The sequence below is a fragment of the Vigna unguiculata genome, chromosome 3 (assembly GCF_004118075.2).
Source record: "Vigna unguiculata cultivar IT97K-499-35 chromosome 3, ASM411807v1, whole genome shotgun sequence".
In the NCBI taxonomy this organism is placed as follows: Eukaryota; Viridiplantae; Streptophyta; class Magnoliopsida; order Fabales; family Fabaceae; genus Vigna; species Vigna unguiculata.
The window spans coordinates 5,387,868-5,404,400 of NC_040281.1; positions in this window are offsets into that span (position 1 = coordinate 5,387,868).

Sequence of the window (16,533 nt, forward strand, 5' to 3'; positions counted from 1 at the left end):
ATATGTTGGGGGAGTCCAACCTTCGACAACGACAACCACCTCCCACTGCACCTGCAACTGCAAGTGGGGTAAACCCCTTACCCTTTTCTTTTCTTCTTACCAAACTATAATTTCCCTTATTTCTACATTCACTCACATATTCTTACAAAATCATCATCATCATGCCCATGCTATTTCACTCTCGCTCACTCCCACACGTTCACAATCCAAATTATTTCAATTATACTTCTTATTTAACTACTGCACAACAAAGTTCTCGTTTAATTATATACTATCAATCTGGTTTAAAAGGTTTTCACATAAAAATTCAAATATTTTTCTCCTTATCTAACTTATCATCTCTCAATTTACGCATTCTCTCACAAATACTTTTCGAAAAAATTAACTACTGCTATTTTTACTTTTTAATCAAACATTATATTTTTCAATTTTTTTTTTCGATTTAATTACGTTTTATACCCGTCATCATAATGCATTTGTTTTAAACATACACTATTTTAATAAAATTCTTTCAAAAATGCTTACCTATTACTACTTCCATTACTAAACAAGTAAAAGCATATAATATTACTAAACTTGGATGTTATGAAATAATCAGATTGGGACTGGATTTCATGATCACAACTCTAAACAATCATTTAAACAATATATCTCTAACATATTAAAACATTAACATTAAAGGTATTTAAGCCTTAATATCTTAGAAACAAATTCTAAATGTAAAATTACTAATTCCTTAGATATTTTAACAAAAGGACACATTAAGAAAAGATATATAGAATGACCAAGAGCTTAGGCCTATATGTAGAACCAAACCTCTTGATTTTTCTATCCATATCTAGGTTTCAAAACGTTTTTTAGTGATTAGATACAAAAAACACATAGATATTCTACCATGCACGAAAAAAATGAAGATAGAACACAAAAATAATGAAAGATATTCTATTGCAAAGAATAAACTAGAATGAGTCTAGGTGCATTATATTCAACCCCAATGAAATGAAATTTAACTACTTCTGTACATCTAGAACACAAAGGGGGTGGAAATGGTGGAATGGATGAAGAAAGAGAGATCCTTTGAGCCCTAAAAGCATATTGGCTCGTGTCTTGAGTCTCAATAGCATTCCCCCTACCAAAAATTAAACTCTCCTTCAAGTCTCCACACTTTTAATGTTTTTCCAAAAAGTGATTTTTCATTGGGCTAGAAGACCTTCTCGTTAGGCAGACTTTAGCTTTCCTAACATGTTTGCTAGGTTGTGTCGTTAGGCGGTCACGTCTTCCTTACTAGGCTAGAGCTTTCAGCGAATGGGTGAGCAACTCAGACAGCTACTAGTAATTCTTCTCTAATATTCCATTTTTCCTACAAAAATCCACAAATAACAAACTAACTATGTCTTTTAAGAATAATTACAAAGTCCTAAATCCTTTCATGGAATTAAGATAAAACACATGAATAGAAGACAATTAAAAGGTTCTAATAAATGTAAATAATATGTAATTATCACACTTATCAGTGGTCGATGGTGTCTCTAGTGGACCATGGAGTCATAAGAATGGCAAGTCGTGGTGCAAATGAGTGGATGCAAAATTAATTACACATGTCAGACTATGTGTGAAAATCTTTTAATCCACTCAACCTCGATGCTAAATACTTCAATAAAGACTTATATTTCATACATTACTAAAATATAAAGATGATTTTTTATGAACTTATCAAGACGAATAAATTCTAATGTCACATGTAATTTAAAAAAATATAAACTTACTTAACCCTAATTTAAATAAATTTTTTTATTACACCGTTATATGTCTAATTTTTAAATAATTTACACAAATACTTAGATAGAGAAGTGGTAAAATGAGACGAGAAGTTATACAACTATTTTATACGAATTAAGAAAAAATGTTATATTTTAAGCATATTACATAATAACCTTAAACAATAAATGACAAGAAATAGAGGGAATATTACGAACATGAATAATTTACTACTTTTTTTCTAAAATAATATTATTCTTTTAACAAATATATAAGTTAATTAATTTAAAATATAGGTATTAGGAGAGACCATATTTCATTTGAAAGAAGATTAAATTGCATTCTTTTAGGAACGGAGAAAATATTAAAAGCTAGTGACATTTAAACCATCACATTGAATGTAAATTAGGGTTTTAGGGAAAGAAATAAATTTGATAAGGGTGCTTCAAACGCTACTACTAATTTATCAATAATCATTATAAGAACCGTACATGAAATCAAACTGTTTTTATGAATTAATTACCATGCGTAAATGCTTTCCATTTAGCATACGTTAATTAAGTCCTACAAAAAATTACCATAGTGATAGATTAATTTATATAGCTCAAATATATAAATTATACAAAGGGGAGATTTGTGCGGTATACGTAAGGTAAATGAGTGTTTTGTGCACAAAGAAAAAGTCGTGTTTGATTTAAATCAACATATATCCGTAATTTTAAGTTACTCCAAATTGAGAGTAAATATATATTTTTATTGTAATTTATGGTGTTATTTTTTAAGAAAAATATTATCCATTTATATCCACTTTTTTGAAGGACTCGTGACACATTTTATTCGTTATGTAAGCACTTTATTGATATTTATTATGCTTTGACTTTTTTAAGTTCAAGAAACAAGGAAGAAACAGTGTCGTACATTGAAACCGTGTTGACATTATATTATGTAGAACTGTTGAGACTTTGACCGCAATAGTTAAAAAAAAAAATGAATCCTGTTAAAAAAGTATTTTTATTTCATTTTTATATTACTTTGATTATAATATTTATTCGCATATATTTTATTTCCAAATAAAATATTCATAATAAATGGTATGTCTGACTGTAACATAAATCAGTATGTAAAATGAATGGGTCCTATGAGTATATATATACGAATTCCTGGTGGGCTCCTATGCACATTAAATATATAAATTAAAAGAAAAAAAAAGAATGTTAGGAAAAGAAATATGATTACTCATTATATCTCACAGTGTAATAATGGCACCGAAAGCTATCTTTGGTAAGGGAGGGGCACAATGCTTCCTCCTACAATTTTTCCTTCGTTAATTGTGCCCCATTTTCACGCAAAAAAAAAAAACTGCAAGTGATTTACTATATCTATAAACAAAATTTTGATTTTCATGATACAAATAAAGTGTAGCCGTTAGGTAGCAAGTAGAGCAAAGCATAGCATAGCATGTGCAGTGTTACGAAACGTCAAAGACGGTGTGTGTGTGTGCAGGAACAGTGACAGTTATAAAAAAATACGGTGAGTTTGCATGAAGAGCGCGTGGAGTGGTGGAATTGTGATATTTGACCAAACCTTAGGATTCGGTTGGGTCGGATTTCGTTGGTGGTAGAAACCAAACCAAACCAAAATCCAATTTGTTATCCACATTAAGCCCGCAAGGAAACGAATAACCCTAAACTCCAATTTGGTGTTCATGCCTAACACTGCCAAGTCAAACTTGGGAAACTTCCAAATTCCATTATTCATCCAATTAAAATTCATTTACTTGTTTATATTATCTCTACTGCTGTAAGTCAATAACGTGATCAGAGGGAAACACAAGATTGTCACATACTCTCGGATACTGAAAGTTGTAGGAAGTCAAATTTTGATCAACTTGCGACACAAACTCCACGTAACAACATTATTTTTCTATTTCGTATGGTTAACGTTTTCTTTGCTTAAGGTGCTGTTTTTCCAACCCAGTTTCTACTTTTCCCACTCTATTCCTTTCTTCAATTAATTCTTTGAATAAATGTCCCACGCTTTGAACATTTTATATGTTTTTTTCCTGAAGCGTTTCATTTCTAAATCTGAATCGAATAAAGACTTGGTGATGAAGAAAAAGAAATAATTAACAGAAGTCAAATGTTGAGATCGGAGTGTGGTTGTCGTGTTAGACCCAACTACTCTCTTGTTGGGGTATTGCTGTGTTTTCCAAAGTTCAGATGTATATAAAGTCATCGTTTCAAATTCAAAGACGTGTTTAACTCCTTCTCTTCTCCCTCATAGCGTTCGTACTTTACAACATCTTCGACCATGCTTTCAAAAATAAATTTGTTCCTTTAATTAATCCGGGTTTGTAATATGAACAAGTTGCCCAATGAATTAAGGTTTGGTTGCAAATCACTGCGGTCGTTGATAACTATTAATTACTAATCTTTTCTATGCTGACTATAATTTCTTGTCCTAAGCAAATTGAACACAAATATCTGCATTTATTAATGTATGTTTCAATCCATATTTATCATCACAAATAAGCTTCCGGATTAGTTACGATCTAATTACTTTATTGAGTTTTTTTTTCTTGTTGAAATGTTAGTATAATTATTTTTAGCATTTATATATATATATATATATATATATATATATATTATATTTTAATATTCGGATATAATTAACTGTAAAATAATAATATGAAATATGTAAAATATAGTGAAATCTTATAATTCGTTACTTTTGATGATGAAATCAATAATAATATATCAGTACAAAAACAATCTTATTAACAATCAATCTTAGTGATCAAAAAATTAGTTACTATAAAACTATAGTGACGAATTTATATATCAATTTACAAAATAAAAAGTTTATTAGTTACTAAAATAGTCACTATAAAAAATAAAATTATATATATATATATATATATATATATATATAATTGACCCCAAATTGATTTCTAAAGTTTAGCTATGAAGGTTGTAGATACCAAAGGAAATTGGTCACTAAAAATTAGTTACCAAAATTTTTGCTACCAAAAAAATTGATTTATAAATTGGTCTCTAATTAACTAATGAACAATTTAACGATTAATTATAATTTTTTATTCATAGTAATGATTATTTTAGTAACTAATAATTTTTTATTTTGTATATTGGTATTTAAATTGGTCATTATAGGAACTAACAACTTTTGGTTATTAAAACTGGTTATTAATAAGATATTTTCTTGTAGTGTATAATATTAAAGTAACTTTTATTTTTTATTTTAGCATGGAATATATATAAGAATAAAGATAATGAAAATATTTTTGGTGAGGTATGTATATAAACACTGGATTATGCAAAAATCAGTTGTAGAAAGAATTAAGGTAAGGAATGAAGGCAAAAATTGTGCATTCCTAAGGTAGTGGCTGTAAAGAAAGCGAACATTATAAGAAATAGGAAAAATGTTATTTGAAACACCATTTGGCGTAGGAGATAAAATAGGAATAGAAGAAATAAATTTTTGTATTTGTAAAGAAAAAAAATGAAAGATAATATTAAATGATAGTAAGAAATATTTATTTGTCAAAATTCTATTGACATAAAAAATATTGTAGTGTTACCTTTAAAAGTATTGTAATTGCTTCGTTACATATATTTCGCTTTGGATAAATAAGAAATACAACGTTTTGCAATATTTGAAGTGATTAAATTCTATTTTAATAAGTTAAAAAAGAATTATTTTTTTGAAATGTTTTTTATCTTATTGAGTTTATAATGAAAATTTTAAATGATTAAAAATATGATTTACTATATTAAATCATTAAACGCTGTAATTATAATATTTCAATGGATGAAAATTACTTAGGATAGATAAATTTTAGTGATTTTTTAACCTATTAAAAGTGTGTTTTAACATATTAAACTGATGTGACTTTGCACATGGAATTAAAAAAAAGTTTTAATCTACTATAAAGTTATCAACTTTATAACTTGTCTTTTTTCAAAAACATAGTAAAATTAATTCAAATATATAAATTTTTTTATATTCAATATCACCTTTAATATTTTTTTCATTTTTAGTTCAACTTTTTCAAGTGGTCTTGCTTTTTTTTTTTATTATTTTGTGTTGGTAGTTCTTTATTAGAGTAATAAAAGTGTTTCTGTGACTTATTAAAACTTTTTTAAGATTTTGATCTTTTGGGTGTTGCCTATTTTGATTTTTTGCTTTTGCCTATGTTGTGAAAAACTTAAAAAGACAGTGAATTTACTTTGTCAGTGATTAAAATTTGGTGTGACTCTTTCAAACGGGTGAACCACACCGTTATTATATGGTTGACATTCTATCTTGAATGTTTTTAGAAATTAAAAACCATTAAAAGTAATATCTCTATTTTTCAAGAAATCATAATTTTTTTCTAAATACAATTTGATATAAATTTTTTTATAAGGTAGTTTTATATACTCATTAATGGAACCCATATACATATTCCTTGGGTACACACCAATCTGTATTTTTCAAACCAGATTTAGACAGTGACGGTGAACAATGTTACCCTGGCCCACAATTATGAAGGGATATTACCATAAGTATGTGTTTTAATCGCTTGATCACGGGTTAAGTGCATTTCATTGCTTATTATTAATACCTTAATAATATTGTTATAAAATTTTCTTTTCTTTTGTTGTTCTATTTTAAATAACTTGTTTCTCAACTAGCTTTTTTGTTGTTGTTGTCGTGAATATAACTTTTTTCACCTCCGTTCAAACTTTTGCCTGTACCATACACACATTATACATTATGTATAGCATAAGTTAGAATTCATTATTTTCGTCTCACAGATAAAAGTTCCCTCATTGCATCGTTTCTGTCAGGGCCATATTGCCATGCACGTACGATCATACACGTGTGTATATATATTGCATGATTATGTACATATCTCATAATCTGGAGTAACGTGGAAGCTCAATTAATTACTTGTTTCAACGCGATTCCTTTGTGTTATTGAACATTGATAGGTTATATATTTTCTCATATATGGTTTATAGTCATGGTCATGGCATAGTTATGGTCATTGAGAGATTGTGGTTCTATATGGTTATATGACATTAGTCTTACACATATAAGACCTTAGACACCACTTTTACACCAAAACCTTAACCATCGGCTCTGATACCACTGATAGGTTATATTTTTTCATATATGGTTTATAGTCATGGTCATGGCATAGTTATGGTCATTGAGAGATTGTGGTTCTATATGGTTATATGACATTAGTCTTACACATATAAGACCTTAGACACCACTTTTACACCAAAACCTTAAGGCAATGTTGTTATGGGTCTTTATTCTTATATGGTGTTTAACTTTGTCTTTTCTATCCAATGTGGGACTTTTTGACTCACACTTGGACTATTCCCAACAAACATGACCAATGGCAAGAACTTTGTCAATTGTTTTCGTGTACAGATAAGTCTTCGGAGCTATGTCTGTGTTATCTTTCAGCTTTTCCAGCTCACTTACCAACAGGAATCCGGCATAAACAGTCACCAGATAATGAATTATGTAACTGCATTTCTCATCGATTAGATTCAGAATAGTTTAACACCAACCACCTTCTTTTGTTACTTTGCGTGTGTGCGTGTGTATCAATTAAAATTGTTCCCATGTAGTAGCATAGTTGAGTCCATTATTCGGGTCCCTGTTGCTTTTACATCCAACAAAATTACCCACAGAAAAGGGAACTAGGCAACTAGCATGCATGTGTCTGTTTTTTCTCCTACCTCATAGTCATAGGCATAGGAACACAACACAACCTCTTTAATCAATGATTTAAATCTCAAACAGTTCCTTCTCACATCGCAAATGTTTGATCTTATATGGGCATGGATTTTCAACCCTATTAAGTAACAAAAGTGTCTGCAGAGGAGTAATTACATAAAACACGTACTTTTAAAATGAAAGAAACAAAGTTGAGTGTAGTAAAAGAGAAAAGAAGATTTGAGTATGGATTTGTGTTGATTATTACGGTTATCTATATATATTCTCACTTTGGTGATAAACCGATCCTTGGCATTATTCTGTTGTCGTCGTGCATGAGCAGGTGGAGGAGGGATGAAAAATTTCTGAGAAAATGTACCATTTGGTGAATCATGAAAGCTATAAAGGAAAGCGAGAACATGTGATGCACCAGGTTGTAATTTTCTTTGGCAGCGTTGCAAAACCAAAAGTGGGGTCCAATCTTAATATGCCATCAAATCAGTGGGACGATCTTATAGCATAAGAGGTGACTTTTTTTCAATGCAGATCATCGCAAGTTCAATACGTGTCCATGGAGTGTGGTGGTGGTGCATTCTTCGCATCTCTCAAAGTAGGAGCAGTTAGAAAAATTGTGTTGATTATTTATTATTACTACTTCACGTACTGTGATGGATGATGCATAGGATCCAGTGGTTAATTCAGTGACATCCTAAATTCTGTAATGTGTGTGTGGTTGCATGCACGATCTCCAATGCCATAACGTTTCAATTTGTTTACTTATGGGCTACCTTCAATTGGGTCATCTAAAGCAATAAATTTCAACCCCTTTGACGTCACAGGAAGAAAAGTTGGTGCTGTTGATGAAATAATCAAAATCATCAAATATAGCATTGTGATGTGTCTTATTAAAATGGTGACCGCTTTGAACTGAAAATTTGAACAGTCATATGGACAAATTGAAACCTGCATTTGGCATTGAAAAGTTTCTTCAATAGAGCCAAAAGTGTAAAGTGAAGACAGAGAGAAAAAGAAGCAGATATGAAATGCATGAATGATGCCATTGCTGGGACAGGCAAGAAGCACTGAGCCCCAAAGGCATGCCCCATCCATCCTAAAGGGTTTATGAAAGGCATTGAAAGAACACTGCTTCTGTCACAGCCAGGTACAACACAAGGGTTAATGAAGTATATATATACATGCATAGTATATATACCAGTGATGAACTTAGTTATTAGATATGAAGAAGAAATGGGTCCACACAAAAGCCCTGACATTTCATTTATTTCTCTTCTGCTTGGAGTTGGGGCGTGCACCTTTCTGTCTCTACATGCTTCCTAATCAGTTGGACCTCAGAATTCAATATTTCACCAGGTTTAAGTCTGAATGTTAGTATTCCAAAAAAAATATTTGACCAATACAGTTTGCCTCTGAGTTTGAGATAACAACACTTGATTGAATTGAACAAATTTTGGGTTTTCAATTTCTTCAATCATTGGACTATCTTTGAATTGGTAACAAGATGAAAAATTTGACGAAGCTTGTATATTTTTAACACCTGTATGGGAAGATTTACTAGAGAAACAGATTATGTTGGTATTGTGCGCAATTTGTCCGAAAACCAATGTATAGGTGGGGTTGGGAGTTATGAGTGAAAAAGTGGATAAATGGATGGTGTGGGTAGATTTTGTTGTGAATGTGAAGATGTAGGAGAGTATAGTAGCGGTTGAGTTACTGTTGGTGCACAATGACAGGGCAATGCAGTGGCACCTTTAATTAGGGGAAGAATGGGTTAAAGACAGAGAGAAGCAGAGAAAGCAGTTCAAATCAGAGACTAGAAAAGGTTATACGGAAAATGGTCAAGTTTTCCAGTAATGGAGGGGTCTAAAACAACAGTTCTGAGTTCCTTAGTCGGCCATTAATAAAAGGGGTGGGTCCTTACACTCACCAAACCACAAAAAAGATGACATAACAACCCCCTATCTTTCTTTTTTCTCACCCATTCAACCATGAACAAATCTCATTTTTATTTCCTTTTCTCTTTGTACCTCACGTACTGTTCCCCCTCCCCCTCATTCTTTTTCCTCCTTTTCATTATACTAATATTACCAATAACAATAATACTAAATAATCACTCCACCCCATAAGACCCGTTCCAAAAAGCTTTCTCCACCCTTTTCACCTTTCTGCTTCTAACACCACTCGAACCATCTCAATTCCTTTTGACTCAATCTCTTTCTTTATCTATCCCTCCCCACACCCAGTTTCCACTCTTTCTCTTCACCAAAACACACTCCACAAATTCAAATCTCCCACACGCAATTCCGTCGCATCTATTAGCCCATGTCTCTTCCTCTTTCCACCTCTTTCCACCACATCCTCGCCACCTTTTCCACTTCTTCCCAATCGTCATCACTTATATAGTGACACCGTCACCCCACACAACACAACACAGCACAACACAACATGGTATTGCATCGGAGACCTCGTATTGTAGCTATCTGGTTGTTCTTGTTTCTCTTCGTACTGGGACACTGCCATGCCTCTAGAGCAACCAACGTCTTCAAATTCAGGCCTAAATCTCAACATCCCGGTCACTTCTCCGGCTTCTTGCCCAAAAGGATGCCTATACCGTATTCCACTCCCTCGAGGAAACACAATGACATTGGGTTAAGAAGTTGGAGATCACCGTGACGAGGAAGCACGCAGAATAGTAGTTTTGTTTTGAGTAAAGGTGACTTCTATGGCTTCTTCTTATTATTTATATTAATTTTATTTTCTCCTTCTTTTCTTTATCAAGAAACAAGGGAAGACGATTAACTAATGTACATGCCGGGTTATTCATTGTCTGTAGTACGTTTCATCATGTTACTTTGTTTCAAGGGATGTAATAGGTATGATCTGTTAGATGAATTTCTCCTTCCTACTTCAAAAAGGAGGATCTGCTTGTTTAGTCTCTAATTCTCTTTCCTTTCTGCTTCTTTTTTGAGTGTGAATCCATTAATATAGACAATCAAAAATGGTCAACAACAGCTTCATAGAACTTTCGGTTACGTAGTTTAATCTTGTTCTGCTGTGTACACGACATGTATGTCTGGTGTAGTTTTCATTGTTCAGTACTCACACAGTGGTGTATTATACATGCATGTGTGGTATTTCTTCAGTTACATATTAATTATTCAGGAGTAAAGGTAGAAATTTAGGTGTTGAATTGAACTGAATATGAAGATAATTGAATTTGAAGAGTTTTTTAGTTGGTATAGTACAAGTTGTGTGGCTGGCATCGAACCTACCCCGTTGAAATTACCCGTGCAAACTCCATTGAAATCGGGTAGGGTGATATCAGTGTCATGCGAGATGCGTGCGGTTGCGTGTGTTGCTTTCTTGATTTGATATGCAAAAATAAATATATGTGTGTGCCTGTACGTATACATTACACTGTTGAATAATTGATTTCAGATTTTCGAGGATTATCTCAGTATCTCACACACGAGTTCAATCAAAGAAATAAAACAAAAATGAAAAGAAAACCACCGAATTCTTCGTGTATATCTGTAATGATAAAAAGCAAGTTTGCTTTATGCGGTGTTACTTGTGAATATGCCCAATTAACGCCAAAACTTTGGTATAGGTTATTATTATTTCATGTCATCATAACTTCTTACGATCTTCGGAGAAAAGAAGAAAAGAAGGTCGACCAAGAGCATGTAGTTTCAGGAATAATATTATTTTAGTCAACACTATAATACACTTCCAAGTTTCTCATCTACTGTTTTTTCTTTTTTATATTATTACTTGATATGAAAATAATATCAAAGTCAAACTCGAATCAAACTTTAGATTCTACTGTCTGTCAAAATGCTCACGTTAATTTAATCTGGTCCAGATGAACGAAAATTTAATAAAAGATGAGTAATAAAAGTTTTATGAGCTTAATATATAGAAGAAGTATATCTAGAATAGTTTATACGTAGCAGCTACTATATTCCTTTCTTATGTAGTATTTTTGTTTCTTTAATATGTTAATGTTGTGTCCCTCTGTCCTAAGTAAATAAAAAGAGAAAAATAAGCAGTATCATCGTACCTTGCTTCGGATAATTTCTACAAAACGAAGTTTCATTGGATTCCACTGGAAAAGACATACATAATGATTCATGAAGAAGCCGAAATTAATTACCTTTTTTCTTTTTATCTCTGGTATGTGTATGTATGTCGCTTAGATTTCTCATTTCACGAACACTTTTATTCACTCGAAATAAATGAAAAGTATAAAGTACTTACTAACTACGGATTATTGAATAGTTCAGAGGTTCATTTTGGCAACATTGCTTCCAAATTTGAAAAGCACAGCTCATGAATCTCATCCCATACGCATTCCATACCTCATGCTACCTAACTATGACGAAATCTAAATAAGCATTAAATGAACCCTTGCTAAAAGTCTTCATTTTTTTCTTATTGGTTGAAAACCCAGCCCGAATCAAAATTTCATTTCACCATATCACTGTAGCTTTGTTGTGACTCAAGTTTCAATGACCCACTACAAAAATCCCTGGTTTCCGTGGCTAAAACTAGAGGAAAGGAAAGGAAAAGAAGAAGAAGATATTATATTAATTATATATAGTAAACAGCTTCCCCATTTTAAGGTCATTTTACTGAGTATGTCCACTTAAAAATGGTAATGTTATAAGAATAATACCATGAATGAAGGTGGAGGGTAGCTTTCCCAGTTGTATATGAGTTACCAGGCAAACCCTTATCCCAAATAACCTCAGTGATGCAGAAATGTCAATGGATGTTTTGAATTTATTAGGATCGAACACTTATTATTAGACCAAAAGCTATAGTCATTAGTCAGGACGTAACTTTTTTTCCTTAAGAATATAACGGTCCGAACACCACAAGTCGATTGTGACTAAATCCACTTGACCCACCTAGCATTTGATGACACTAGCAACAGGATTCTAATTCCGTAAAAAGATTTGTGTGGAAGTTGTTCTCTGAAGGGTCCCTTCACCTTAGCACCGTCAATTTTTTGTACCATGTTATGTGCTGTTCATATCTGCACTAATTTCCAGTGTTACGTTGTCCCAGTCAAACTTCACTAAACAATGTTATTTATTAGGGAATAGACCCTTCTTCGACTTGGCCCTCTGAAATTTATTTTTCTTCATCATTTGACTATACCAGCAGAAGAAGAAGAGTACCAAGATCCCTATTTCAAGGCAACAAGTACACAATTATACCCTAAACAAATATAGAGAACAAGAATAATAAAAAAGTTTCGCAGGCACTTTACCAGGGAATTAAGAGTACATTCATTTTTAGATTCTAAGACTCCATGAGACTATAATATATACATATAACTATGTTTGTTAATCATGGTTTTAAAATCCATGCTTTTCCCACGTTTGTCGTTTAAAGGAAGAGAATAATGAAGATTCAATGCATTAGCTTTAATAGTTTTTTTCTTTTTTTTCTTTAAAGTTTAATTTATTAAGGGATTGAGATGATGTAATACTATGTTTATCTTTTTAGTGATAATAATAATGCAATATCCTGACTAAGCTCTCATTTGCTAAGATCTCTAATCAGGTTTGTGTGGGTTCATTGATGTGCCCTGTAATTGTAGGGCCATGAATGATGGAGCTGAGGCACATTTTATTGTGAAGTCATTTTTCCATTTTAATCAAAAGGATTAAATAATTGCAAATGATTACCTTCATCGTAAGTGAATTCATGACCCCACGGTTAAAGCAACACTGGATAATCATACTATTATATAATGCGTATCTCATCTTAATCCATTCACTTTTATACTTTCTACTATTCATCCTCCTTTCTCTACATTTTTTTTAACTTAAATAAACCAGTTAATGAGTAAAAATGATTGTATATGTTTCCAAAATTTTAAATTATCATCTTAACTATGCTATTAATCCAAATTATGTTATCTACTTTTCCACCGGATCTACTGAAGTAATCATAAAAAATTTATACACATAAATCAGTAGATCTAACCAAGCTATGGTTGTACCAAAACTATGAATTTGAGTGTCTATACAAATATATATTATTAAATTTTAATTGAATAAATTTTAAACTACAAAACTAATTATGGATGTGGACATAATTGAAACAAAAGTTTGATGGATTAGTGTAATGACAATATAATACTAGCAGGATTTGTCTTTAGTCTAATGGATGGAAAAAAAAAATAATACAATACAACTTTTTTGGATTTAGTGGAATACTTGCTTAAATTAGCTAAAAATTCTATCTGTCGATACTAATTGTTGAAAAAAAAAACTAGATACAAAAATCTTTTAAGATGTGAGAGAGAGTAAAAGATTCAAAACAAATTCTCTTATACAAAGTCTAACCAAACCTTGTTTTACATTAAGTTTCGCAAGCAACCTAAATTTGAGATTTCACTAATGAATGATATAATTTTCACATTAAGTTTCTCGAACAATTTAAAATTTAATTTCATTAATAAATAACTTCATTTTGGGGAGACTAATGTAACTTTGAATTTAATTTTTGTCGTTTTTAATTAAAAATGAAAAAAATAATTTTTATAATAAGAATTAAAGACAATCTTGGTGAGAATTAATTAATTACTAGTACATATTAAAAATTATTAATTGAGAATTAACGAGGAATTTTGAAAATCTTACGTAATTCATCTTATAAAAAAAATACACTTGTAATATATATATATATATTGAAATAAAATTGAATTTTCTTTATAAAAACATTTTTGGAGTTGCACAATAAGAATCTATATTTGATATTATAATATTAATATGTGGCAATCAATTCCATTACTTATCATTCACTTTTACTTTTTTTTAATTGTGGACTTAATATTTTTTCCGAACTAAATATTAAAATTTTCCTCTTTTTTTTCGTCAGTTGGTATCAAAGCTTTAATTTTTAATATTCAATGGGTTTTGTTTTTATACTTTCAATTTTTATTTTTATTTTCAAATTTATAGTGAGTAGTAGTGTTAAATGTGCTCTTTATTAAGTTGATGCATATTACAAATTGTTTGTTAGAGGAGAATGCAAAGAAAGAAAGAAAAGAGAAAACAAAGACATACAAATAAAGAAAAAATATTTGATGAGTATCGAAAAAAAAGAAATAGAGAGACAGTGGAAAATAAAATTAGTGAATAAAAATAAATAAAAGAAGAGGAGTTGTGAGAAAAATAAATGAAAAAGGAGTTGGAAGAAGAAGGAATGAAAGAGAAGTCGAAGAAAATTACTTACTAAGTTAGATGAATTTTTACCACCACAAGCTTTTATTCATTACTTCATGTGCATATTAATGCCTAATTTATTAAACAATATTCAACTTGTTGTTAAAGTTCATCCTTTCTATTTAAGTGAAACTATTATTTTCAGTAAGAATGCCTCTCATCACATTTCAGGCCATGTCATTTCTTCCAAATAATAGTTACTTACATTATTATTTTAATTAAATGATGAAATATTTGTGACAAATCTTTCTATCACAACTCATACATTGTTATATATAATTATTAAGCATTTTTTCTAAAAAGAAAAGATTTTATGACTTTATATTTAGGGTCCCTATATACAGTATAGAATAAATACCAATAAAATCACAATAATAATTATACTTGACAATAATTTATTACTTGTTATATTAGAATTTTCTTATTAGATTATAAGTATGTTAATCAATTATTTGTACATTCATGATAAGACTAAAAGTATAACAATAGAATCAATTATTCTATATTTTTTATGATTACTTAATCTATTTTTTGTAAAAGATTATCAGATTTAACTTTTCCATTAAATATATTTTGATCTTATTATTTATTATATTCCATTTTATGTTAGGGGTTCTCGTAATAATTTTTCAGATTTTAACTTTCTCAAAAAATAAATTTTGATATTATTATTTATTACCCCATTCTATCTTAGGGATACTCATCTTCTTAATTTCTAAAGAAAATTTTCTACCCAGCTATTATTCATATATCACACTGTATTATATTTCATAATATTGCACACAGCAAGTTATAGCTTGTGACTTTCTTTGTAAAAAGTCTAATCTAAACAAATTATTTTTTTAATTAACTTCATATTCCGGACACAGTAAATGTGATGGACTATTGAAGTTTGCTTTGAACTAAAGATGTTCTCAAGAAGTTACATAATGTATCAAACCTTTTGATGTGATTTCTCATACCAACTTAAATAACAAAAACATTTTTCACTAATATTTTCGAGTATGTAAATAAAATACATATAAATTAAACTTACTGAATCATCATCATTAACTACCAGAAATAATAATTACAATAATTAAAGAAATTTGTAAAGATAGATGATTACCAAATAAATAATAAAGGGTAGCGATATGTCAGTTCCATTCGAGTTCGTGACATTTTTTTTTAGTTCGGTTAAGATTGTTTTCTAGCTTAGGCTTCAAACTAAAAATAAAACCAATTCAATTAAAAAAATAAGTTATAAGCATATAATGTAATTAATTCTTTGCTGTTAAAAAAAATTTAATTAATTGACGAGTATACATGTTTAGATTTTGGTTTCAGATTATTCCCAATCATCTTAACATGTTAAAATTTGTGTTTTCAAAGTTAAAAACATTGGTGGTTTGTTTTTGCTGTGTTAAAAGAAAAGGAAAACCACGAGAGTGTGATAAACTTTTTGATTATAGCGACCCACGCTTAATAAATGTTGAACATTATTTCAGCATATGGAATGATGAAGCAGTATAATTGATTGGTGTATATGAGTTTCATAATCAGGATTCGTGAACTCATTCACTAATTACTGGAATGTATTTTCTCATTTCATACTTTCTTCTTTTCATTATTTTCAGATATTTTTAATTTTTTCGACAACAAATATCATTACTAATTATATATGGTATTTTATATGATTGGGATAATCACTGTAGTTGCGGTGTGTCACAGAATAAGTTATTATAAGATACCAAGCATGCACAATATAGTTATATTTACTTTTTTTTCTATGGTAAAG